This window comes from Delphinus delphis, chromosome 16, assembly GCF_949987515.2.
Source record: "Delphinus delphis chromosome 16, mDelDel1.2, whole genome shotgun sequence".
NCBI classification, from domain to species: domain Eukaryota; kingdom Metazoa; phylum Chordata; class Mammalia; order Artiodactyla; family Delphinidae; genus Delphinus; species Delphinus delphis.
The window spans coordinates 11,858,577-11,885,671 of NC_082698.1; the positions used below are offsets into that span (position 1 = coordinate 11,858,577).

At 45.4% G+C, this 27,095-nt stretch overlaps 1 protein-coding gene and 1 non-coding gene across 4 annotated transcripts in view; both read right to left on the reverse strand.

Moving 5' to 3' along the window:
- The window catches only part of GRK5 (G protein-coupled receptor kinase 5), a 224,512-nt gene that overhangs the window by 175,637 nt on the left and 21,780 nt on the right, over positions 1-27,095 (reverse strand). The gene's annotated exons all lie outside the window — the stretch shown is intronic.
- Positions 18,983-19,055, reverse strand: TRNAR-UCG (transfer RNA arginine (anticodon UCG)). Its single transcript has one exon. It is a non-coding gene; the product is annotated as a tRNA-Arg (tRNA).

A 27,095-nucleotide genomic window follows, 5' to 3' on the forward strand; every position in this document is an offset into this window, starting at 1 on the left:
ATCATAACCTCCCTCCCACCCACCCCCGGCCCCAGACTGGTAAGCTGGCAGAAGAGGCCATCCAAACCAGCACCAGATAATAAAACACATCTCCCTTCCCTACTCCAACCCCGCCAAACTGGCCAAATCCAAGTCCCATGGGAAAGCAGCAGCACAGGCCCTCTGGTTCCTCAACCAGCCGCCCAATAGGAAAAAGCAGCTATAGGCCTCTTTGGCTCCAGGTAGAATCCACTTTCCCTGTTTCCTACCCCAGCCGCAAGGATTAGAGAGCGTGGTCCCTTGGCTGACCCTACGGCTTTACCATTTAAACTTCCTCACCTTTAAAAACACACAAGTTATAAAAGGGAAAGCTCATTGGATGGTGGCTGAGCACTTGGGAAGGGCTCTCCTGGGTAAAAACAACCAGCATTGTTTCTAAAAGTAGGTTAAGAATCCAGATTGCTCAGGCGCACAGCAGCCTCAAATAAACCTCCCTAAGACGGTGCGCACAGCTCTTCCACCTCAGGACACCCTCCTAGGAGAAGCCAGGGAGGCCCTCTGTCTCCAGGTGGTCCCCAGCTCAGCTAAGGACACAATTTCATCATGGGGCCCCACTCCCAGGACCTTATTTAGTTATTTGTTGTTTGTTTCATTTTTTTCAAATAACAGGATTTTTTATTTTATTTTTCTGGCCCCTCACAAGGCATGCGGAATCTTAGCTCCCCGACCAGGGATCGAACCCGCACCCCCTGCAGCAGAAGTGCGGAGTCTTAACCACTGGACCGCCGGGGAAGTCCTTCAGGACCTCATTTAAATCTAATCCCCTCCCAAAGGCTCACCTCCTAAATATCACTGCACTGGAAGTTAGGGCTTCAACATATGAATTCTGGAGGACACGAACATTCAGTCCACAACGCCCACTTTGAATTAAAATCCTTGCTCTTCCACTCACTTGCCCACTCACTTGCCCAGGAGCCTCAGCAAAGGCCTGCTCTACCCTGAGCCCCAGTTTCCTCATCTGTAAAACAAGGCTGGTGATGCCTGGCTCATAGAGGAGTTAAGAAGATTAAGGAAACTGAGGAATAGAAAGCAGGGAGGACAGAGCCCGACATATGAGCAGGGCCCCAAAAATTATGGGCAGGAGGGGACCAGACACATGTGCTTGATTCACAGAGGAAAGGCTTCCTGGTTCCCAGCAAAGGGGGTAAAATGGGTAAAGGCTGCCACTTGTCCCAAGAGGTTGCTGTGAGCCCCCACTAGCCCAGCACAGAGTAGCACAAAAGGATGGAAGGCATCTTGGAGTCTGCCTCCCAGCTAGACACTGAGCGCCCTAGGACAGGTCTGCACCTTCCTCTTTGGACCCTAAGATCCTATACAAATTATTGTTTGTGGTCAGTAATAGCAACAATTAATTTTTTAAAAAATAAATTTATCTTTTTATTTATTTTTGGCTGTGTTGGGTTTTCGTTGCTATGCGCAGGCTTTCTTTAGTTGCAGCGAGCAGGGGCTACTCTTTGTGGCGGTACGTGGGCTTCTCATTGCGGTGGCTTCTCTTGTTGTGGCGCATGGGCTCTAGGCGCACGGGCCTCAGTAGTTGTGGCACGCGGACTCGGTAGTTGTGGCTTGTGGGTTCTAGAGCGCAGGCTCAGTAGTTGTGGAGCATGGGCTTAGTTGCTCCGCAGCATGTGGGATCATCCCACACCAGGGCTCGAACCCGTGTCCCCTGCACTGGCAGGCGGATTCTTAACCACTGCGCCACCAGGGAAGTCCCAACAATTAATATTTAATTGTTAATTAATATTATTAATTAATTAATTAATTATTAATTGTTAATTAATATAAATTAATATTTAAGTGCTTGGTAGGGGCTAGGCCCTGTGTGCAACACATCCCATGCATCATCTCAAAGGAGCCTCAATATTCTTCCCATTTTGCAGATGAGGAAACTGGGTACATAGTGGTGAAGGGAACTATTCAAGGTCAGACAGCTCTTAAGTGGCGGGTGGAAATTCAAACCCAGGTCATTTGACTCCAAAAAGGACCTCAGCCTCCACTCAACTGCCTGCCAAAGGCATATTGTTCTGCTTTCATCCCTTTTTGGTCCTGTTCTATCTTTCCCCTCAACAGCCCAAGCTACGAATCTGATAATCTCTCCCAGGCTTCCAGTCTTCCTGGTAGACCTCACACCATGTTGTGGAGCTGGCTTACATGGGCACATGCCACTTACAAACATCTTTTCCCATTTCCCTGTGGAGTGATGTCAGGTTGACAGCTTGAAATCAGCTATGGAGGGAATATTCACACCATGGAAACACAAATGCTACAAATCACGACATTCTTCTTTCCAAAGAGCTGGTTGTTAAATGTTTACCAGCACACGTCTGGCCTCACAGCTACGCAGGTGGTCGAGCTCTGTCTGGCCTCTTGCTCAAGAGGCCTCCGTTTAAGTTGTAGCCTCAAACCTAAAATCGCTCTTTCTGTCTGATCAGGTTTTGAATTCCAAAACCCAACTGTGAAAACTGAAGATCAAAGAGACACATTACACCATGACGACTCAGGGTAGCCCTGGCCACCAGGAAAAGGGAGTAGGCGCTGTGAGTGGATAACTGTCATTTCAGTCCACCCAGGGCCCCTCTCTCCGCTGAAAAATTGTCCTGACCCCACTTACTATGCTATGCTGCCAATCAGTGCCCTGCCACCTGCATGACTCATAGGACCCCAACCCCTGTTCACAAGTGTGGACACAAAACCCAAGCAAGGCTGATCAGAATGTTTTAATGACATCTGATATATTGGTGCTGGCACAGGAAGTCTTTCTTTGGGGGGACGGCAAATCTTAACGACAAAGAGCAGCTGGCCGGGGCCTGGTGGCGCAGTGGTTGAGAGTCCGCCTGCCGATGCAGGGGATGCGGGTTCGTGCCCCGGTCCGGGAAGATCCCACATGCCGCGGAGCGGCTGGGCCCGTGAGCCATGGCCGCTGAGCCTGCGCGTCCGGAGCCTGTCCTCCGCAACGGCAGAGGCCACAACAGTGAGAGGCCCACATACCGCAAAAAAAAAAAAAAAAAGAGCAGCTGGCCATCTTTCCCATGATGGCGAAAGAGATGAGCTGTGTCAGGAAAGAAAGAGGCCAACACACCAAGAGAAGCAGAGCCAAGAGCTTTGGAAGGCGGGGAGACAGGAAACAGAGAGGGACCATCACCAGATGACATCATTTGAGCCCCACCCAGAATTAAACCAAACTAAACTAAGCTCCCTAGGATTGATTTGTTTCTTGTTTGTTTCACTTAAGCTAGTTGGAGTTGAGCTTCTGTCACTTGAAATGTAAAGAGACATACCTAATCACAGTCATTTTGCTGAAATTCAGAAGAACCAGGCTGCAAAATGACACAGGAACAAGTTGAAAATGCCAATGACAGCACCCAAGGCAGCATGTGAGCAGCACAATTTGATAACAAACATAGAGCCTCTTGGGGCACATGGCATTTGAGAAAAGCAACACTGTGACTCTCTGATGTGTCCAGCCATCTCTCTCAGAATGTGTGTTACAGAAAAAGTCCCACAATTAGTAATCAACCAGGTTTTCAATACTTGGGGGACAGAGGGGAAGAGAAGGAGACAAGAAGTAAAGATTGTAGAAGAAAAGCTAAGAGCATAATGGAAAAGAGAATTTCCTTCTTAGCCAAGCACTCAGACTTTTAAGCTAAAAAAGTTTAAGAACTGCCTATACCTGTTTCCTAAACTAAAGGGTCTACAGACCAGTATCCTAGGAAATGCCAAAAAAGAGATGGCCCATTAAAAAAAAAAAAAGGTGGATTCCATGTCCAAATAATTTTGGAAAACCTGATTTATACAGTGAAAAAGAATATTTTATTCCTCTGCAGGACTTCTCAGAGCCTTTGATATAAGAATGTGCATTAAGAATATCCAAGAGGGCCTCCCTGGTGGCGCAGTGGTTGAGAGTCCGCCTGCCGATGCAGGGGACACGGGTTCGTGCCCCAGTCCGGGAAGACCCCACAGTCCGCGGAGTGGCTGGGCCCGTGAGCCATGGCCGCCTCCGGAGCCTGTGCTCCGCAACGGGAGAGGCCACAACAGTGAGAGGTCCATGTACCACAAAAAAAAAAAAAAGAATATCCAAGGAACCCTCCTACGCTGTGGGTGGGAATGTAAGTTGGTGCAGCCACTATGGAAAACAGTATGGAGGCTCCTCAGAAAACTAAAAATAGAATTACCATATGATCCAGCAGTCCCACTCCTGGGCATATAGCTAGACAAAACTCTAATCCAAAAAGATACATGCACCCCTATGTTCATAGCAGCACTATTCACAATAGCCAAGACATGGAAACAACCTAAGTGTCCATCGACAGATGAATGGATAAAGAAGATGTGATACATATATACAACGGAATACTACTCAGCCATAAAAAAGAACGAAATAATGCCACTTACAGCAACACGGATGCAACTAGAGATTGTCATACTGAGTAAAATAAGCCAGAAAGAGAAAGACAAATACCATATGATATCACTTATATGTGGAATCTAAAATATGACACAAATGAACCTATCTACAAAACAGAAACAGACTCATGGACATAGAGAACAGACTTGTGGTTGCCAAGGGGGAGGGGGTTGGCGGAGGGATGGAGTGGGCGGATGAGGTTAGCAGACGTAAGCTATAATATATGTAATGGATAAACAACAAGGCCCTGCCGTATAGCACAGAGAACTATATTCATTATCCTATGATAAACCATAATGGAAAAGAATTTTTAAAAAAAGAATACCTAAGAAAAAGCTATAGTAAGCAATATTTCCCAAAATATTTGACCATAGAACCTTTTTTCTTGGATATACCTATTAACATTTCCTGTAATGGTGTCTCACGGAACACCTGTCCTAATTTGGTTCTGATTTAGAAATGCACACTTAAGCTGCCATCAGGAACACAACTTGTACTTCCAAGTTCCAAGAGACAACTTCAGCCCTACTCCCTGGTGGGTCAACCACCTGCCAAGTGTCTCCACGTGTGAGGGGGGAAATCAGTAACTCACACGCAGACATCTGACAACACAAAATAGGGGTAGTACAGAGGTCAGAGTGAGTCACAGAATTAAAGAGAACTTCTGAGGATAAAATGTAAATATATCAAAGGAGGTTCATAACAGAATCATACCCCCCCAAAAATCACTGGGTCAATTTTAACTTCATTGCCTAAAATGATGGTACTTCCCATTCTTGAAGCAGATGGGGGAAACAAGAGTTTAAAAGATTCAGAATCAGAATCCCACAGATTCTGGATCAGATATTAATTAGCTTTTTAAAAAATTGACCTCTAGAAAAGGTTATATCACATATCACATTATATGCTAGAGAAAAAGGTCAAGGCCACTTCGTGGCCCATGGTCTAGAACTGTGCTGTCCAGTACACTAGCCACTATCTGAAGTTGAATATTAATTAATTAAAATTAAGCTAAATTAGAAATTCAGTTCCTCAGTAGCACCAGCCACATTTCCAGTGCTCAATAGCGCTCTGTGGCTAGTGGCTACCATATTGGGTAGCACAGATACAGAACATTTCCATCATCACAGAAGGTTCTATTGGACAGCGCTTCTCCAAACTCTCTGACTCACCTCCCTGGTCACAGCTGAGTGGCCCTGACCAGGCCACCTAACCCAAGGGCAGTCGAAGGATGGCCAGAAGGTCTATAGGATGATCTAAATTGAGGACTTTGCCCAGTAAAAAGGCAGTGACTAACTCGCCAGCCAGTTTCTCTCTTTGGGGAGTCTGAAATCAACAGAGTCAGTGAGTTGTAGTGGGAACATAAGAAGAGACACAACAGCAGAATTACAAAGCAGAGAGGGAAGCCACCAGTGGCGAGAGCCACCAGTGGCGAGAGCCGTGCTGAGAGAGGGAGATGGGGAGCGGCTGGAAGGAAATGTCTACTATCTGAGGAGCACACACCTTGACTGTCACAGGTTGGCCTGACTTCCAAATACCCTTCACCTGTGACTCTGTCTGCCAAAGCCAGCTGTCCCTGCACCCGGGGCAGCTGCAAGCGCCACGAACAAGACCCCAGCAGCAGCCTTCAGCCCGTGACACGGGAGATGGTCTGCAGAACGCAGCTGTCTCGCTCCTCGTGTGGGAGAAACCTCAGGCGTGTGTTGTACTGGTTCTCAGAGCTCCTAGTGGGACAGAGCATGAGCTGCCCCAAATGGCAAACTGCTCGACGGAACACCCTTTTTTGGCTTCCTTTGTTTTCCTCTCACCTCTCCACTGCCCTGCTGGTGTTTCCTGGGACCATCCCCCAAATAAGCCACTTATACTCGAATCACTGCCTCAGAGGCTACTTCTGGGAGAATCTGAACTAAAACAGGTAAGGTAAACAGAGTAGGTCTTTGTACCTTGCAACGAAAAATGCCAAGCGTATATTGGCTCTGATCAATTTGGAGACTAGAATGTAATAAAAGACAATGAACGTTTATACATCACTGGTGAGAATGCAAAATGCTACAGCTCTTTGGGAAACAGCTTGGAAGTTTCTTATAAAGTTAAACATACACTTACCATATGACCCAGCAATCCCACTCCTAGATATTTACCCAAGGGAAATGAAAACTTATGTTCACACAGAAAGCTGTTCATGAATGTTTATAGTGGCTTTATTCATAGTCACCAAAAATTGGCAACAACCCAAATGTCCTTCAACTGGGGAACAGATAAACAAACAATGGAATACTGCTCAGAAATAAAAGGGAACTTATACACATGGCAACACAGTGAATCCAAATACATTATGCGAAGTGAAAGAAGCCAGACTCAAAAGGCTACATTCTGTGTGATTTCATTTGTGATATTCTTGTAACAACAAGACACAGGGACAGAAAATAAATCTGAGGTTACCAGAAGCCGGGGCTGGGGGAGGAGATGACTACAAAGGAATCTGGGGGAATTTCAGAGGGTGACGAAAATGTTCTTCATTGCGGTAGTACTTATATGACTCCATGTATTTGTTAAAATGTACAGAACCGTGCGATTTTAAAAGGTGAAGTTTACATCTTAATGAAATAAATGGGGAAAATAAAAGATAATAAAGACAATACTCTAAGCAAGGGCCCCAAACATGCTCTTGGACTGGCTGCGCCATAACCCGTCACGGCAGCTCAGGTGAGATGTAAATAAAGACATGCAAATAAATGTAAATAGATGTAAATAAAGACATGCAGGCCAGTCGGTCAGGCAGCCCAGCCCATCTACAGCATCCCCTCATCCACGGACTCAGCCACTCTGCCCCAACACTCTCGAGATATGACGTACTCCCACCTGTCACAGTGCCCCCGGGGGAGTCATGTCAGATTTGGGGAGCTGGGGGAGAGGACATTCCCCTTCCCAATTCAGAATCACTGCTTTAGCTTCTCCTTAGGCCAGTACAGCCAGCCTACCAAGGGGAGAATGTTGACCAAAGTTTCCATTAGACAAATTAGAAACAACTTCCAAACACTCACCAGAGAACACAAGCAGACATCGGAGGCTGTGATTAGAGTTAAAATGAAAGGGGCATCAACAGATACATAAACAAAATGTGATACATCCACCCAACGGAATATTACTCGGCCACCAAAAGGAATGCGGTCCTGACACCTGCTACCACATGGATGAACCCTGAAAATGTCAGACTAAGTGAAAGAAGCCCAACACAAAAGGCCACATATTGTATGATCGATTTATGTGAAATGTCCAGCAAGAGAGGACACAGATTGCCAGGAGCTGTAACAGGGGCAAATGGCGAGTGACTACTCACAGGTGTAGGGCTTCTTTTGGGATGAAACTGTTTTGGAATGAGATAGTGTTGACGGTTGCACAACATTGTGAATACACTGAGATTCACTGAAATGTACACTTTAAATGGTGAATTTTGTGATATGTGAATTATATCTCAATCTTTTTAAAAAAGGAAAGAAGAGGAATATGCTCAAAGGCCAAACACTCATAACCAGAGACACAGCCACTAGGCCAGAGTCCAAGGAAAGTGGCTCAGAAGGCTAGGGGACGGGTCGGGGTGGGAGTGGGGAGGAGAGGGGTGTGCTGCGGCCCGGTGTCACCTCCCCAGACCCACAGGCCTCGACCCGGCCATGCCGACCATAAGTAAGTTCCCTAAATTCTCTGATACTGAGAGCCTTTCTGCAAAGAGCAGAGAGGGCCTGGAGGATGGAAGGTGGGGTCTGGGGGGTGACGGGTGATTCCTGGAGCTGGGACTCTGCTTCTGCTCGCATCTCACACGTGGTGTCTTGTTCACAGCCGTTTTCCCCGTTAGACTGGGAACCCCCCGAGCACAAGGACCAGGTCCGCCTTGCTCACCTCTATGTCCACAGTCCCTGGAGCACGTGTGATGCTCAGAGTGACTGAACAAATGAGACCAGAGTGGAAATTAAAATCCTGTCTAAAACTTGTCACAATGTATGTCTGAAGACTCAAGTAGCACAGGATAGACAAAACCTTCTTTTGGGTTTCAAGAGACAGGATTCAAGCTCTAGTTGTGCAACCCTGGGTGGGTCGTAGGTCTTCCCTGGCCTTCAGTTTCCTCTTCCTTTAAAAAGAGTTATTTGGCCAAGATGACCGTTCGGCACCTCCCCCAAACTCAAGCACTGTATGGTTCTGAAAGCATTTTTCCAAGGCGCTTTAGTGCCACTGCAGAGGGACAGTCACCAGCCCAGAAGGCTCCATGTGTGCCTCATCCTTTCTGGCTGAGGTTTGGTTTAGTCTAAAGGCAAGAGTCAGAGGAGACACATCAGCTCCATTGACTAAGGCATAATATTTTCCATCAGGTGTCACAGCATTCTGTACTTTTTCCTTTTCCCCAGGGGACTCCCAAAAACTGTCCACACAAGCATCTGAAAATAATGTGTCCTGTGAAAAAGCATGCACACATGCACACACACACATCCCCCCTGGGGCAAAGAACCGCCAAGAGCCCAAACACGAAAACTCCTCCAGGCCCCCCTCCCCAGGCCAAGCTCCAGAAGCTGGATCCGGGAGATGCTGCATTTTTCTGGAATTGTGTCATTATCCACAAAGAAGTTCACTCTCAGGCCTCGCATCCACCCTAAAGCTGGGTTGGGCTGCCCAGAGCCACAGTGAAGAAAGAGCTGGCCACTCACACCATTTTTATGGTGAGCTATATGACCTCCAAGCAAGCTGGGTGTGCGCCAGGGACAGAGCCGGGATGCTGGTCCAGCCTTGGAGAGGCCACCCATCACACTTCGGGGACCAGGCTCACGCAGAGCTTGGACTCAGTCAATGGGACACATAAAACAGAGCAGCTGCCTCGAGGACTCCAAGCTTCCAGTTAAAGGGGGAACACAGAGTGCAGGCTTGTCCCGCTCCTCCACAGGCCTCCAAAGGCAGGGTCCAGGGGGCTGTGGAGACCATGACGCCGAGAGGAGCAGACATCAGCGACCTGGTGTGGCAGGTTTTCTGATGCACCCCAGAACCTGAGATAGTTCATGGTTGGCCCAATCCCCCACGCTCTTCCTTGGAATTTGGGAATCCCACCAAGGGCCAATGTAATCTACTCCACTACTGAGCTCTACCACTGAGCTCAGAGGGGCACTGGGTGGTGTGGACACCACTGCGTCGTCCCTGGGCTGTCACCACTGAGCTGTCTCCAGGCTCAGAAGGACATGACAGCAGTACTCCCTCACCAGCAGGTCAGGACAAGCCAGGGTCTGAAACCAGCCTGGAGCAATGAGATGGTCAAGGAAAGCCAGGCCAGCATCCCCTACCGGGCATAGGACAGGGCCTTCACAGTCCACACTGACCATGACCCTTGCCCTCCAATGTCCAGCACTTTCCCTAAAAACTCCTGGCCTTTGGGACACTTGATTTACTGGCTCCAGGGGAAGAAGATGACTTACTTGATAAATAAATCTGGACAAGTTCCAAAGTTCAAAGCCGCAACCAGGGTCTCATCTCTCAATTTCTTCAGGAAAGAGAAACGCTATTTATTGGGCTCTCCTCCAAGACCCCATAAACATGAGGCAAAAAACAATGAACGAGCCCCCCCAAGCCCCTCACTGAACCCCACTAGTCAGGAACTCACAACTAAAAGCAAATTCAATGAGGCCACAATTCCACCTGTCAACAATCCCACCTTTGCCTGTAAGTCAGGAGAAAACAGAAGTGAAGAATGTTCTACAGGAACACAGGAAGGTGGCTTTATGGGAAACATGAGGACAGAGGGAGGACTCTATTTGCCTAAGGTCACACTGCTACTCGGAGTAGAATGGAAACCAAACTCAGGCCACGTGACTCCTGGACCAGCGCTCTTCCCCCAGTGCCCCAGTGTAGCCACTGCACCCAGGTATCCGGGTGCTCTGGGGGCCAGTGGAACCATATGTCCCGGAGAGAGGCACTCATAGAACCTCCCGCCCCTCGGCCCTGGGAAAGGGCTGTGTTCCCGCTCACTGGGATCCAGCCAAGCCTCTCCCAGGAGTTTCACCATCTCTCAGATTCCAAAAGGGGAAACAGCAGGGCAGCTCTCTGTCTATCACAGGCCTGGGCTGCCAGGGAGCAGAGCGTGGTGATCCATCAGTTGCCCCCGCCATCAGGACCAGAAGCTGGGGCTGCCAGGCTCCACCCCACACCGACCAGATAGTTTCCCTTCCACACACCTGTCTCCAAGACGGTCTTACTACTGACACACCTGCCCATCAGCACACCTTGCAGCACAAGCAGCGACAGGGACCTGCCAGGGAGAGTGCTGGCTGCAGCACTTCAAGCGAAATGCCTTATTCCAGGTTCCCGGGCCTGGGCGAGCTTGGCACACCTGTCCAGATGTAGCACTATCTCAAGGCAGTAAGGGTAGGATGAAGAAAACAGGTTCCTGCTCATGGGAGAGCTGCAAGTGGGAGATGCACAGGGCAAAGGAGCAGGATGCAAGTTCAAGACCACCAAGATCAAGGCCAGTGGCTCTCAACACCGGGACACCTGGCAGTGTGTGGAGTCATTTTTGGCTGTCGTAACTACAGGAGTGTTACTAGCATCTAGGGATGCTGTTAAACACCCTCCAGGACTTCCCTGGTGGCGCAGTGGCTGAGAATCTGCCTGCTGATGCAGGGGACACGGGTTCAAGCCCTGGTCTGGGAGGATCCCACATGCCGCGGAGCAATTGGGCCCGTGAGCCACAACTACTGAGCCTGCACGTCTGGAGCTTGTGCTCCGCGACAGTGAGAGGCCCGCGCACCGCGATGAAGAGCGGCCCCCGCCTGCCACAACTAGAGAAAGCCCTCGCACAGAAATGAAAACCCAACACAGCCAAAAATAAATAAATAAATATTTTTTTTAAAAAAACAAACAAAACACCCTCCAGTGCACAGGACAACCCCACAATAAAGGATTATCTAGCCCCAAATGTCAATACTGATAAGGCTGACAAACACTGTTTTAGGCACATACCTTCCGGAAGGCTTTTTCTTTTACTTTTCCCCAGGCCCCTTTCATCATCGCTGTATAAGACAGCAAGAAAATAACACGGGGAGCCTGACAATTACAACTTCAGATAAAAGTTCACAGCCTGTCAGAATGGAAGTTTGGGCTTTTCATCTATTACCATGACTATCAGTCACTGGGATGCAGGAAGGAAGGCCAGCCTTTGCGAAAATAACTCAGAGCAGAGACAGCTTTAAGAGGAAGTTCTCAGTACGTTCTTTAAAAAGTTTAAGCGTCACAGAAAGGCCCTGGTGATGCCATAAACATCCAACTTGCGCTACCTTTTTCATCTGATTAAATAAGCAGCCCTCTGCCAGGGGCTTTCGGATATGGCCTGATTTCTGTCGTAACGTGGTTTTAATCAAGGGATTGTGGCTCTTCATTCCTTCAGGAAATTCTGTCAAATGTTTCACATTCCTCATAGAGAACAACTGTCTGTACAGGTTAAGATCCCAAGTTTTAAATTGTGGGGTAAGTGGCCTTCTGTTGTTTCTTAATGTCAGTATGAGAAAAAATAAGAAGTGAAGAAGGAAAGAATGCAAATGTTCGTCAGGGAAAACACACACAAAACCAGAAACATTCTTCCCCTCATGTACAAGGTCAACAATATCTGGGTAAATTTGCTTCATGTTTTTGCAGACCGCTGATGGAACATGAGAAATGCTATTGCAAAGGCCCCTCACAGGAGCGCCGGGAGACGCCTAAAAATAGCCATTTTACCCAACGGGGGGTTATCTATTAGAACTGCACCATTCCCAGCACGACCGAGCAGCACAAAGTGTGACACTGGGGCATGAAAAATATAGTAACGTACGCTATGACAAATTCTCTTTACTTAGAACGGGAGGAGATAAACTCGGCCGTGACTAAGCCACTCCCTTTGAAGCTCACTGCCAATTTTCCACGTAGCTCATACCCAGTTATCAAGATGCGGATTTGGGAAAGTGAGGGGAGCGGATGGAGAGTCTGACACCTCCTTATCCCTTCCTGGAAGTAAGGGAGTGGCATCAAAAGTTTTGTGAACCTTGTGCAAGTTAATTTCTCTGAGCCCCTCAGTTTTCATCTGGAAAATAGAGGTGGCTGTGAAAACTTAAAATGAGAATGTACAGGCCCAGGGCTCAGCACAGAGGAGGCCCTCACTCAACAACTGTGAGTTCATGCTGATTGGAGGGGACACCTTTCCAGGCACGGTCGACCCAGAGATCTGGGCACAGCACTCAGAGGGGAAATTCTGCCTCTCAAGAGTGTGTTTGGAGCCCAAAAGGACCCAACTCTTCGCAGACTCGGTTTTTTTTAATCTACTCCGTGAGTCCCTATCCAGCTGGTCAGAAATGTGGGACGGCAGGGACTCCTGGGAGCAAAAATTGGTAAAGCTGTTCTGGAAAGCAATTCGGTAGCACTCACCAACATCCCTCCACCATCAAGTCCACTTCTGGTGTCTGCAATGTCCCTGCACACGTGCACAGAGTTATGATAATGATAATAACGATGGTATAATAGTAGCCAACCTTTATGAAGCATTTAAAGAGTTCTAAATGTTTCACATGTAATTTATACACATACATTTGACACATTATAATCTGGTATAATCTACATGTGATATTTATTTGATATAGATAAGTAACTTCACCCTACAAAGTAGGTCTTGTTTTTTTGTGGTTTTTTTTAACTATATTTGAACAAAGTAGGTTTTATTATCTTTATTTTACGGTATAGAAAGTGGAGACACGGAGAGCTTAGTAATTTGCCCTAGGTCAGGGGTCAACAAATGTTTTCAGTAAGAGGCCAGATGGTAAATATTTTAGGTGGACCAGATGGTTGCTGTCACAACTATTCAACTCTGCTGCCGCATCATGAAAGCAGCCCCAGACAACAGTAAACACGTGAGCACGGCTGTATTCCAACAGTAAACACATGCGCACGGCTGTATTCCAACAGAACTTTATTTATGGACACTGAAGTTTGAATCTCATATAATTTTCATGTATCAGGAAACATTTATCTTTTGATTTTCTTTTTCAACCATTTGAAAATAAGAAAATCATTCTTGCCTCATGGGCCATACAAAAACATGAGGAGGGTAGATTTGGCCAGAGGGCTGCAGTTTGCCAACCCCGCCCTGGGTCGTACACCCCTGACCCCCGACCCCTCAAGTGAAGTCCCATTTCAAAGCCAGGCAGTCTAGCTCCAGAAGGCAGTCGTGATATCATGCCTTCATTACTTCATTTAACGGCAAAAGGAAGGATATATAAATGGTTCACTAAGTTACGCATGCATATTATGAGATGTGTTGCAGCATTAAAAGTCATGCACACATGGACGGACCAGCAGCAGATCTGGACACGTGAAGTGAAAAAAGCAAGTTGTCCGTCAATATATATACATCATGACCCCATACGTGTATTAAAAATAAAAGTAATCGTGTATATTATGTATACATAAATACACACTTATTGGTGGACATATAAACAGTGAACATAAAGAAACAGTTCTAGAAAGAACAGGAAACCTCATGGGCAGTGAGGGTGGCGGGTTGGTGGCGGTGAGGGGAGTTTTGAGCTCTCCTGTGAATGTATGCTGCTCTGTAATTTGAACCTTTTACATCCCAAATGCATCCTTCTATTTCTTGCATAATGAAAGGGAAAAAAAATTGAGGTCCTAGTTACAAGGCACTACCACTGACATACTTTGAGCTCTCTGAGCAGTTTCCATGTACTTGGATCTAAACAAAGCCTGGTTATAATTAATTACTGAAGGACAAAGACATTCTTTCCAGAAGGGAAAACAAACAAGCCAACAAAGGTGGCATAAACTATAGTAAGTAAACACAGCTATGTCTCTCTCTATCAATAGTGATTTTTTTTAATTGCACATGTGTACAACCTAACCTTCTCTAGACACCATTAACCTTCAAACCAAGGATGTCGGTTGTAAACAAAGCTGTCAAGGTTTTCATCTGGTGTGTGACAGTCCAGGCCTAGCTTTCTTCCCTGCATAAACTTTAATTTATGAAGTTATTTTGGTTTGCTCCGCTGGCATGAGCACAGCTAAAGGGAGAGTCATCGACTGGGGAAACGAGATTTCCCCCAGTGCCAATTTTTAAATCCAGCCTCTAGGTCATCTTATTTTTTGGATGCTTCCCACAGTCACATTTTTGGTTTGTTTTACATGAAAGAGCACATTCCCTTTCCCCAAGCCAGGTTTACCATTTCCCGTTGTTCTTCTTAAACGCATCTTATTCAAGTGGAATGTTCTCAGAGTTTCTGCCTTTCCCTGGCCCCGGTAGGAGGCGTGGAGTGGATACCCCAAGACGGTCACATGGACTCTGCACTCCAGGTTGCCTCTGCGTGCCATGCAATCACATCTGCAGAACGTAAGAAGGTCCAAGATCCCACTCTGACCCCAGGACCCCAGACTTTTCTCATCTGGAACAGACCCCCATGAGGCCCTCAGCCACTCCCTCTGTGCCCATTAAAACAGCAGCTGCTGAAGCAGACTCTGATGGTGCTAAAATGCAAAGCTGGGAGGAGCCCAGTCCTTCGCAGGTGACGTTCTCATCAGAGCTGTGAGGGCCTTCAGTTGACCAAACAATGAATGTTTTTAATCCTGAGCAACACCTGGCTTGGAGGGTCCAGGAGGGAGCTTTAAACCTCAACTAGGCATGCCATGCTAGTCTCAAATCCGTGACACAACCGTATGAATTGCTAAAACTGGCAAGAAGAGCTATCCTAGCCAGCATTTGAACCCAGCCAGCCATCTTGCAGCCTTCAGACATCGTCTCTTCCGATGTGGCCATGACTGATTTCTTCAGCTGACTGATCCGTGATGGATCATCACTTGCCCCTTTGAACAGGGCAATTCTAATTCCTTGCTTTTGTGGTGGGATCAATTTTATGTTTTCCAAATGTTCTCCCACCACACTAGGAACAGAAAATAAACTGTTATACAATCTACTTTAGGTATATAGTTTTTGTTGTTGTTGTTGTTGTTGTTGTTGTTTTTGCGGTACGCAAGCCTCTCACTGTTGTGGCCTCTCCCGTTGCGGAGCACAGGCTCCGGACGCGCAGGCTCAGCGGCCATGGCTCACGGGCCCAGCCGCTCCACGTTATGTGGGATCTTCCCGGACCGGGGCACGAACCCGTGTCCCCTGCATCGGCAGGCGGACTCTCAACCACTGCGCCACCAGGGAAGCCCCGATATAGTTTTTTTTTTTTTTATGATGTTTACCTTCTTACTCTTGTTTTAAAGACACATTCACCCCAACCTTCATTGTGGCGCTATTTTTTTTTTTTTTTTGGCTGCGCCAGGTCTTAGCTGCGGCACACAGGATCTTCGTTGCCACGTGTGGGATATTTAGTTGCGGCATGTGAACTCTTAGTTGCCGCATGTGGAATCTAGTTCCCTGACCAGGGATCGAACCCGGGCCCTCTGCATTGGGAGCGCAGAGTCTTAGCCCCTGGACCACTAGGGAAGCCCCTACCCTCTTACACTTTTAAGTGCACGATACAGTATTGTTTATTGTTAACTATAGGCACAATGTGTACAGCAGATCTCTAGAATTATTCTTGCATAACTGAAACTCTATACCTATTAAACAGCAACTCCGCATTGCCCTCCTCCCCTCCAGCTCATGGTGACCACTCTACTTTCTGCTTCTATCAGTTTGACTATTTCAGTTTCCTCATATAAGTGGAATCATACAGTGTTTGTCCTTCTGTGAAGAGCTCATTTCACTTAGCATAACGTTCTCAAGATTCATCCACGTTGTCTGTCGCATGTGGCAGGATTTCCTTCTTTTTTAAGGCTGAATAATATACTGTTGTGTGTGTGTGTGTGTGTGTGTGCGGGCGCGCGCACCACATTTTCTTAATCCATTCATCTGTCAAAGGACATTTAGGTTGCTTCCATCTCTTTGCTATAGTGAATAATGCTGCAATGAACATGGGTGTGCAATCATCTCTTTGAGATCCTGATTTCAATTCTTTTTGATAAATACCCAGAAGTGGAATTGCTATCATATGGTAGTTCTATTTTTAATATTTTGAGGACCCTCCATACTGTTTCCCACAGCAGCTGCACCGTTTTACATTCCCATCAACAGGGCACAGGGGTTCCAGTTTCTCCACATCCTTGCCAACACTTATTATTTTTTGTTTTTTGATAATGACCATCCTAACGGGTGTGAAGTATTATCTCACTGTGGCTCTGATTTGCACTCCCCTGATGATTAGAGATGTTGAGTATCATTTCATATACTTGTCAGCCATTTGTATGTCTTCTTTGGAGAAATGTCTATTCAAGTCCTTTGCCTTTTTTTTAATTGGGTTATTTGGTTTTTTGCTACTGAGTTCTAGGAGTCCCTTATTTGGGGGGGATATTAATCCCTTATCAGATATGTGGTTTGCAAACATACAGTTTACTTCAGAGCAATGTTTTATGGCCTATTTGAATACAAGATTTTCAGACATCTATATGAGGAGTCAGCAAGATAATGCCTGTGGGCCAAATCTGGCCCACGTCCACTTGTTTAGGCATAGGCTATGGCTGCTTTCAAGCTACCATGGTCAAGTTCAGTAGTACCACAGAGGCCACCCAGGCCACAAGCCTAAAATATTTACTATCTGCCCTTTTCAGAAAAGGTTTGCTAAACCCTGGTATACAGGATCAAGGCTTAAACGCAAATGTCTATTTTGGCCCCAATCATAATGTAACAGGAAGGACAATTCTGAGTCAGACTGTTCTCTTTAAACACTGTGATTTTTGTGACTGGAAACAACTTTAAAACCCAAGCTCCTACCACCCAGGACTACAAGTTACTGAGGAGTCTCTGGCACTACCAGGAGGTGCCTATTCTTACACAGTTGGGGTGGACAGTCGTGGTTTTCACTGTGTGGCCCTCCTTCCTCCCCTCCTCTGACAGCCATTCAACCTAACCCCCTGCCATCATTCCTCCCCTCCACTCCAGGCATCAGGCAGGCAAGAGATACCGTGCTACCATAAAGTGTATCTTCCAGGACTTTCCGGCTGCTTTTCCGAAAAGATGCTCTCTTTGCACTGGGGTTGCTAAGAGGGCTGCTATGGGATCCCCTGAGCAGCCAAGAATTAAGTGGAGGAGAGACCAGCAGAGCTGCGAGGGACAGAAAGAACCCCAGGGACATTGTTTGAATCCTGGACCCAGAAATCCAACAATACCCTAGATTCCCAGACACATGAGGCCACAAATTCTCATTTTTGTTTAAGCTAGTTAGATTTGCATTTCTGTCACTTGCTACCCAAGGATTTCTGAGTACTGCAGTTGTGATCTTTCCATGTTCTACTCCTTGCAGTTAAGAGTTCACAGATTATTTTCCATGTTTCTGCATTATCTTAAGAATTTTCACCTTTAATGGGTATATAACCCATTAGATGGGACAAACCTGACCTGGCTACCCAGCCTACTGCTACAACACAGACCCCACTGGGTGCCACAGTCCAGACTCGGCAAATCTTGCACACGGCACAAGACACAACCGGCAGAGTACCATGAGGCCATGGGCAGCCCCTGTCATGCAGGAGACCACCTCCAATCAGCCAGGTGCCCACCTAACCAACAAGCCCAGGTATTGCCTGGGCACCAAGGCTCACGAGGCTATCTTCTTAGTGTCAATGAGTTACAGCCTGTGGGCGTTTAGCTATGAAAGCCTGACAGCAACCCTTCCCCTGCCTAGACCTCGTCCCCCACATCCAAGACTGCACGCTGTCGGATTCCCCACTAAGCAGTAAAACTTTCCCACTTAGTGCTCAATCTTTGGTCTCTTAGTCTTTATTTTTTTCTTTAACAGAGGGTAAGTTACTTGTGTTCTTTGCAAGCTTTTCCCTCAAGGAGGCAAGTTCCAGATCAAGGCAGAGACCATGTCTGCCAGGCTACCCCAGTCGCCCCAGTGCCTGGGACCAGAGCAGGGCTCAGTGCCTGTTTGTTGGTGGATAAATTAAATGAATGAATGAATATTTCCTAAGTGCCAGTCACTACAGCATTTTTCACAATCATGTATATATAACACTGCCTCTTTCTACAGTTACGCCAGCTTCATTCTGGCAAAAGACGCTCGCAGAGAAGTTTGTGGTCAGCAGTGTAGGACGGAATTTGAAGAAAGACCCGTGTTAGGAAAAGCTACATTTTGGCGAAGCCTCATTGGACCCATCAGCCGCTGACAGGGCTGGGAAGAGAGTGCACCTGTCACATGGCCCTAAAGCGAAGTTGCTCGAGGGTTACTACTCCCTTTTGCCCACAGGAAAGAGCCCTCCTTGTGACCACAAACGGACCACAGGCCAACCCCTCAGGTTGGCATGGCCCAGCCCAGCTTTGCCCTCCTCCATTTGTTCTCACAGAAGCCCTGGGAATAGGTGGTGGTACCATCCCTAGTTTATAGGTGAGGAAACCAAGAGAATGATTCAGTATAGGTCACCCCGCCTAGGAAGTGCTGCATTAATTTTTTTTATTTTTTTGGCCACGCTGCGCGTCATGCGGGATCTTATTTCCCTGACCAGGGATCGAACCTGTGCCCCCTGCAGTCGAAGTGCAGAGTCCTAACCACTGGACCGCCAGGGAAGTCCTTTTTGCTTTTTTTGGTGTTGCATTAATTAAGAAGGAGGTGGTTAGGCTGAGGCAGCCTACATAAGCCAACCAACATCTAAGCCTGTAAGTGCTTCGAGGTTATGAAATTAAAAGGCTAAGGACAACCAATCACAAAGAGCCAACTGGGCTTTACACTTCAGTCAACTGAATCATTTCCTTTCTTTGCTTTCGCAGTTTCTCTATATAAGTGCCCCCAGCCCCCAGTCAGTGGAATACTCCTAACTGCTTCTGGTTTGGCACTGCCCGATGGGAACTGATTTTTGCTCCAATGAACCCTTAAAATTCTTAATATCCCTCAGTTTATCTTTTAACAGAAGTGTCTAGAGCCCAGATGTTTTTCAACCCCTAACCCACACTCTTGCAATCAACCGTGGTCACAGATGGACCAGTGGCCCCAGCAAAGGGCTGAGAGTCTGGCACCAGCCTGCTCCCTCTGACCTCAGGGCCCTGTGGCCTGGGCATCTGCATCCTGGATGTTCCAGCCGGCCAGCATCAAGTCATGAACCTCTCTGCATCCTCTTTCCTTTCAAAACCCTGCTTCTGAGGGGTGTGCCCACATGGACAGAAGGCCCTGCTTCTGAGGCGTCTGCCCACGTGGACAGAAGGCTGCTACAAGCCCCCTTTCAGCCCCCGCAGACCCTGCATGGTTCAGGCCTCTGATGAGGAAGCTCCAAGTTCCTTTACTTCATTCTCCTTGCGGTTTTTTGTTTTTTATTTGTTTGTTTTTCTGTTTCGTTTTAGTCAATGAGCTTTCTCAATAACAAAACTTCCTTCCTCTCTTTCGAGCAAGAAGTCAGGCTCTGAAGGTTGCAGACATCATTTAGATTTTACAAAAAAGAAATAAATATATATTTTTTGGGGGGAGGGGGCTGCGTTGGGTCTTCGTTGTTGCGCACGGGCTCTCTCTAGTTGCGGCGAGCAGGGCTACTCTTCGTTGCGGTTCGTGGGCTTCTCATTGGGTGGTTTCTCTTGTTACGGAGCATGGGCTCTAGGCACACGGGCTCAGTAGTTGTGGCTCGCAGGCTCTAGAGTGCAGGCTCAGTAGTTGTGGCGCATGGGCTGAGTTCCTCCACGGCATGTGGGATCTTCCCGGACCAGGGCTCGAACCCGTGTCCCCTGCACTGGCAGGCAGATTCTTAACCACTGCGCCACCAGGGAAGCCCTATATATATTTTTAAGCGGAAAATCATGTTTTTCAAATGGCTTGGTTTCAACATTGCCTCCCTAAACAAAGTTTTCTACTGAGTGTCTTCTGCTCTTTCACGGTAAAGTGACGATGTAACTTATTGTCCAAACAGGGACCCTTTTAAGGGGAAAGGGGACACTATGAATCCTAACACTGGCCACATTATCACCCTTCTTTGCAGGGGTCACCACTTCTCGACGGGGCCCAGGAGAACGTGGCGAACCACTTCCAGACAGCAAACTGCATTCGGTTATTTAATGTCGGGCCCTGGAATAGTCAACCGCCATGCAGTCCACTTTTAAATAAAGAAGAAGATTCTCTTCACTCTGCTCTATGACACTGGAGCTTGAGTGTCTAACAGAAGGGAGGTGTTTCTCTGTTTGCTGCCCAAGAAGCCAAAGGATCCAGCTTTAAGGATCTTTATTTTCTAGCAGTAACTCTAATGTGCTGCGACTAAACCTTTGTAGTCCCCGAATTTTCTCAGGCGGTGAGGAGTGGGGTGTCTAGTCCCAGAACAAAGAGGGTTGGGAAGATCATTGTGTCCATCCCAGCCGCCAGGCACGGCCACACCCATCATTCCAGGTGGAATCGAATCTCTGCCCTTTATTTTAAAACTTCAGAGGAAATCGTGCCACCTCCCCAGGGTGAGCTAGTCCAAATTTTCACTGTGATCTTCAGGGCTAGGCACCTCTCCTTCCAGTTCACCCTCCAGCCAGGAAAGCAATAACATCTGATCTCCAGCCTGTCATCTGGGCAGCTTCCATCCACTATAAGGGGCATCCTCTCCTCTGCAGGCCAGAAAGCCCTCTCTGCACCCAGAAAATACTCAGGACATGAAAAAGGAACACACACACACACACACACACACACAGATCCCCCTTCCTCCCCAGCTCAGCAGGCTCCCCTCCTGGCCTTTTAATCCCCAGGCAGATTGCAAATGGAAAGACAGGAAATGCAAGATTCAGTGCTTGAGCCATTTCCATCTTAACTCCAGCCCCCCCCCCACCCCAGCCTCCCTTCCCTTGACAGACAGACAACCCATTAAGAGCTCGCCCGTAATAGTCTTTCCTGTAAGAACTTGTAAACAGCATCCTTGGAGCTTCAGCTTGGGTATTTCCCAGCTCACTTGCTTCCATTTCCTTTGTCGTGGAATGTTCCCATGGGGAGTGGGAGAAGCTGATGGGAGGGTCTCTCCCCTTCCACCTGCCTTCCCCGGCTCCCCACCTCCTTCAGTAGCCCAGAAGTTTAAGGGTCTTCCCCTTGAACACTGCTGCTGTCACTTAGCTTTGTGTGTTACTTTTATATATAGACAACCAATATACAACTGTAGACAGATGTTGCTACGTAAAAACTCTTATTTCATATTGCCAAAACTTCCATTTTCATTTTTTTATTTTTGAATTTTATTTATTTTTTTATACAGCAGGTCCTTATTAGTCATCAATTTTTTTTTTTTTTTTAACGGTATGTGGGCCTCACTTTTGTGGCCTCTCCCGTTGTGGGGCACAGGCTCTGGACGCGCAGGCTCAGCGGCCATGGCTCATGGGCCCAGCCACTCCGCGTCATGTGGGATCTTCCCGGACCGGGGCACGAACCCGCGTCCCCTGCATCGGCAGGTGGACTCTCAACCACTGCACCACCAGGGAAGCCCCTTAGTCATCAATTTTATACTCATCAGTGTATACATGTCAATCCCAATCGCCCAATTCATCACACCACCACCCCCACACACCCACAGCTTTCCACCCTTGGTGTCGATACGTTTGTTCTCTACTTCTGTGTCTCAATTTCTGCCCTGCAAACGGTTCATCTGTACCATTTTTCTAGGTTCCACATATATGCACTAACATACAATATTTGTTTTTCTCTTTCTGTAACTCTGTATGACAGTCTCCAGATGCATGCACGTCTCTACAAATGACCCAATTTCGTTCCTTTTTATGGCTGAGTAATATTCCATTGTATATATGTACCACATCTTCTTTATCCATTCGTCTGTCAGTGGGCATGTAGGTTGTTTCCATGACCTGGCTATTGTAAACAATGCTGCAATGAACATTGGGGTGCATGTGTCTTTTTGAATTATGGTTTTCACTGGGTATATGCCCAGTAGTGGGATTGCTGAATCATATGGTAATTCAATTTTTAGTTTTTTAAGGAACCTCCATACTGTTCTCCATAGTGGCTATATCAATTTACATTCCCACCAACAGTGCAAGAGGGTTCCCTTTTCTCCACACCCTCTCCAGCATTTGTTGTTTGTAGATTTTCTGATGATGCCCATTCTAACTGGTGTGAGGTGATACCACATTGTAGTTTTGATTTGCATTTTTCTAATAATTAGTGATGTTGGGCAGCTTTTCATGTGCTTCTTCGCCATCTGTAGGTCTTCTTTGGAGAAATATCTATTTAGGTCTTCTGCCCATTTTTGGATTGGGTTGTTTGTTTTTTTAATATTGAGCTGCATGAGCTGTTTATATATTTTGGAGATTAATCCTTTGTCCATTGATTCATTTGCAAATATTTTCTCCCATTTTAAGGGTTGTCTTTTCGTCTTGTTTATGGTTTCCTTTGCTGTGCAAAAGCTTTCAAGTTTCATTAGGTCCCATTTGTTTATTTTTGTTTTTATCTCCATTACTCTAGGAGGTGGATCAAAAAAGATCTTGCTGTGATTTATGTCAAAGAGTGTTCTTCCTATGTTTTCCTCTAAGAGTTTTATAGTGTGTGGTCTTACACTTAGGTCTCTAATCCATTTTGAGTTTATTTTTGTGTATGGTGTTAGGGATTGTTCTAATTTCATTCTTTTACATGTAGCTGTCCAGTTTTCCCAGCACTACTTATTGAAGAGACTGTCTTTTCTCCATTGTATATCCTTACTTCCTTTGTCATAGATTAGTTGACCATAGGTGTGTGGGTTTATCTCTGGGCTTTCTATCTTGTTCCATTGATCTATGTTTCTGTTTTTGTGCCAGTACCATATTGTCTTGATTACTGTAGCTTTGTAGTATAGTCTGAACTCAGGAAGTCTGATTCCTCCAGCTCCGTTCTTTTCCCTCAAGACTGCTTTGGCTATTCGGGGTCTTTTGTGGCTCCAGGCAAATTTTAAGATTTTTTGTTCTAGTTCCGCAAAAAATGCTATTGGTAATTTGATAGGGATTGCATTGAATCTGTAGGTTGCTTTGGGTAGTAGAGTCATTTTCACAATATTGATTCTTCCAATCCAAGAACATGGTATATCTCTCCATCTGTTGGTATCATCTTTAAGTTCTTTCATCAGTGTCTTACAGTTTTCTGCATACAGGTGTTTTGTCTCCTTAGGTAGGTTTATTCCTAGGTATTTTATTCTTTTTGTTGCAATGGTAAATGGTAGTGTTTCCTTAATTTCTCTTTCAGATTTTTCATCATTAGTGTATAGGAATGCAAGAGATTTCTGTGCATTAATTTTGTATCCTGCAACTTTACCAAATTCTTGAGTAGCTCTAGTAGTTTTCTGCTGGCATCTTTAGGATTCTCTACGTATAGTATCATGTCATCTGCAAACAGTGACAGTTTTACTTCTTCTTTTCCAATTTGTATTCCTTTTATTTCTTTTTCTTCTCTGATTGCTGTGGCTAGGACTTCCAAAACTATGCTGAATAATAGTGGTGAGAATGGACATCCTTGTCTTGTTCCTGATCTTCGAGGAAATGCTTTCTTTTTCACCATTGAGAATGATGTCGTATATGGCCTTTATTATGTTGAGGTAGGTTCCCTCTATGCCCACTTTCTGGAGAGTTTTTATCATAAATGGGTGTTGAATTTTGTCAAAAGCTTTTTCTGCATCTATTGAGATGATCATATGGTTGTTATTCTTCAATTTGTTAATATGGTTTATCACATTGATTTATGGTATACTGAAGAATCCTTGCATCCCTGGGATAAATCCCACGTGATCATGGTGTATGATCCTTTTAATGTGTTGTTGGATTCTGTTTGCTAGTATTTTGTTGAGGATATTTACATCTATATTCATCAGTGATATTAGTCTGTAATTTTCTTTTTTTGTAGTATCTTTGGCTGGTTTCGGTATCAGTGTGATGGTGGCCTCATAGAATGAGTTCTGGAGTGCTGCAATTTTTTGGAAGAGTGTGAGAAGGATGGGTGTTAGCTCTTCTCTAAATGTTTGATAGAACTCACCTGTGAAGGCATCTGGGCCTGGACTTCTGTTTGTTGGAAGATTTTTAATCACAGTTTCAATTTCATTACTTGTGATTGGTCTGTTCATATTTTCTATTTCTTCCTGGTTCAGTCTTGGAAGGTTATACCTTTCTAAGAATTTGTCCATTTCTTCCAGGTTGTCCATTTTATTGGCATAGAGTTGCTTGTAGTAGTCTCCTTAGGACGCTTTGTATTTCTGCGTTGTCTGTTGTAACTTCTCCTTTTTCATTTCTAATTTTATTGATTTGAGTTCTCTCCCTCTTTTTCTTGATGAGTCTGGCTAATGGTTTATCAGTCTTGTTTTATCTTCTCAAAGAACCAGCTTTTAGTTTTATTGATCCTTGCTATTGTTTTCTTTGTTTCTATTTCATTTATTTCTGCTCTGATCTTGATGATTTCTTTCCTTCTGCTAACTCTGGGTTTTGTTTATTCTTCTTTCTCTAGTTCCTTCAGGTGTATGGTTAGATTGTTTACTTGAGATTTTTCTTGTTTCTCGAGGTAGGCTTGTATAGCTATAAACTTCCCTCTTAGAACTGCTTTTTCTGCCTCCCATAGGTTTTGGATTGTCATGTTTTCATTGTCATTTGTCTCTAGGTATTTTTTGATTTCCTCTTTGATTTCTTCAGTGATCTCTTGGTTATTTAGTAACGTATTGTTTAGCCTCCATGTGTTTGTGTTTTTTACATTTCTTTCCCTGTAATTCATTTCTAATCTCATAGCGTTGTGGTCAGAAAAGATGCTTGATATGATTTCATTTTTCTTAAATTTACTGTGGCTTGATTTGTGACCCAAGATGTGATCTATCCTGAAGAATGTTCTGTGCGCACTTGAGAAGAAAGTGTAATCTGCTGTTTCTGGATGGAATGTCCTATAAGTATCAATTAAATCTATCTGGTCTATTGTGTCATTTAAAGCTTCTGTTTCCTTATTTATTTTCATTTTGGATGATCTGTCCATGGGTGTAAGTGAGGTGTTAAAGTCCCCCACTATGATTGTGTTACTGTCGATTTCCTCTTTTATAGCTGTTAGCAGTTGCCTTATGTATTGAGGTGCTCCTACGTTGGGTGCATATATATTTATAATTGTTATATCTTCTTCTTGGATTGATCCCTTGATCGTTATGTAATGTCCTTCCTTGTCTCTTGCAACATTCTTTATTTTAAAGTCTATTTTATCTGACATGAGTATTGCTACTCCAGTTTTCTTTTGATTTCCACTGGCATGGAATATCTTTATCCATCCCCTCACTTTCAGTCTGTACGTGTCCTTAGGTCGGAAGTGGGTCTCTTGTAGACAGCATATAGATGGGTCTTGTTTTTGTATCCATTCCGCAAGCCTGTGTCTTTTGGTTGGAGCATTTAATCCATTTACGTTTAAGGTGATTATCGATATGTATGTTCCTATGACCATTTTATTAATTGTTTTGGGTTTCTTTTTGAAGGTCCTTTTCTTCCCTAGTGTTTCTCACTTAGAGAAGTTCCTTTAGCATTTGTTGTAGAGCTGGTTTGGTGGTGCTGAATTCTTTTAGCTTTTGCTTGTCTGTAAAGCTTTTGATTTCTCCATCGAATCTGAATGAGATCCTTGCCGGGTAGAGTAATCTTGGTTGTAGGTTCTTCCCTTTCATCATTTTAAGTATATCATGCCACTCCCTTCTGGCTTGTAGAGTTTCTGCTGAGAAACCAGCTGTTAACCTTATGCGAGTTCCCTTGTATATTATTTGTCGTTTTTCCCTTGCTGCTTTCAATAATTTTTCTTTGTCTTTAATTTTTGCCAGTTTGATTACTTTGTGTCTTGGCGTGTTTTTCCTTGGGTTTATCCTGTATGGGACTCTCTGCGCTTCCTGGTCTTGGGTGGCTATTTTCCTTTCCCATGTTGGGGAAGTTCTCGACTATAATCTCTTCAAATATCTTCTCAGGTCCTTTCTCTCTCTCTTCTCCTTCTGGGACCCCTATCAGGCAAATGTTGTTGCGTTTAATGTTGTCCCAGAGGTCTCTTAGGCTGTCTTCATTTCTTTACATTCTTTTTTCTTTATTCTGTTCCGCAGCAGTGAATTCCACCATTCTGTCTTCCAGGTCACTTATCCATTCTTCTGCCTCAGTTATTCTGCTATTGATTCCTTCTAGTGTAGTTTTCATTTCAGTTATTGTACTGTTCATCTCTGTTTTTTTGTTCTCTAATTCTTCTAGGTCTTTGTTAAACGTTTCTTGCATGTTCTCCATCTTTGCCTCCATTCTTTTTCCGAGGTCCTGGATCATCTTCACTATCATTATTCTGAATTCATTTTCTGGAAGGTTGCCTATCTCCACTTCATTTAGCTGTTTTTCTGGGGTTTTATCTTGTTCCTTCATCTGGTACATAGCCCTGTGCCTTTTCATCCTGTCTATCTTTCTGTGAATGTGGTTTTTGTTCCACAAGCTGCAGGATTGTAGTTCTTCTTGCTTCTCGACACAGAACTTTTAAATTCTGCCAGTAGTAGCGGCTCTCAACAGATGTTGCTACATAAAAACTCTTATTTCATATTGCCAGAACTTCCAGTTTTCTAAGAGAAGTCTTAAGTCAGGAATGTTTTGTGAAATATTCTGATTTTTAAAATAGTGTGTGGGCTGAACAGTTTGCAACCCCTGGACTAA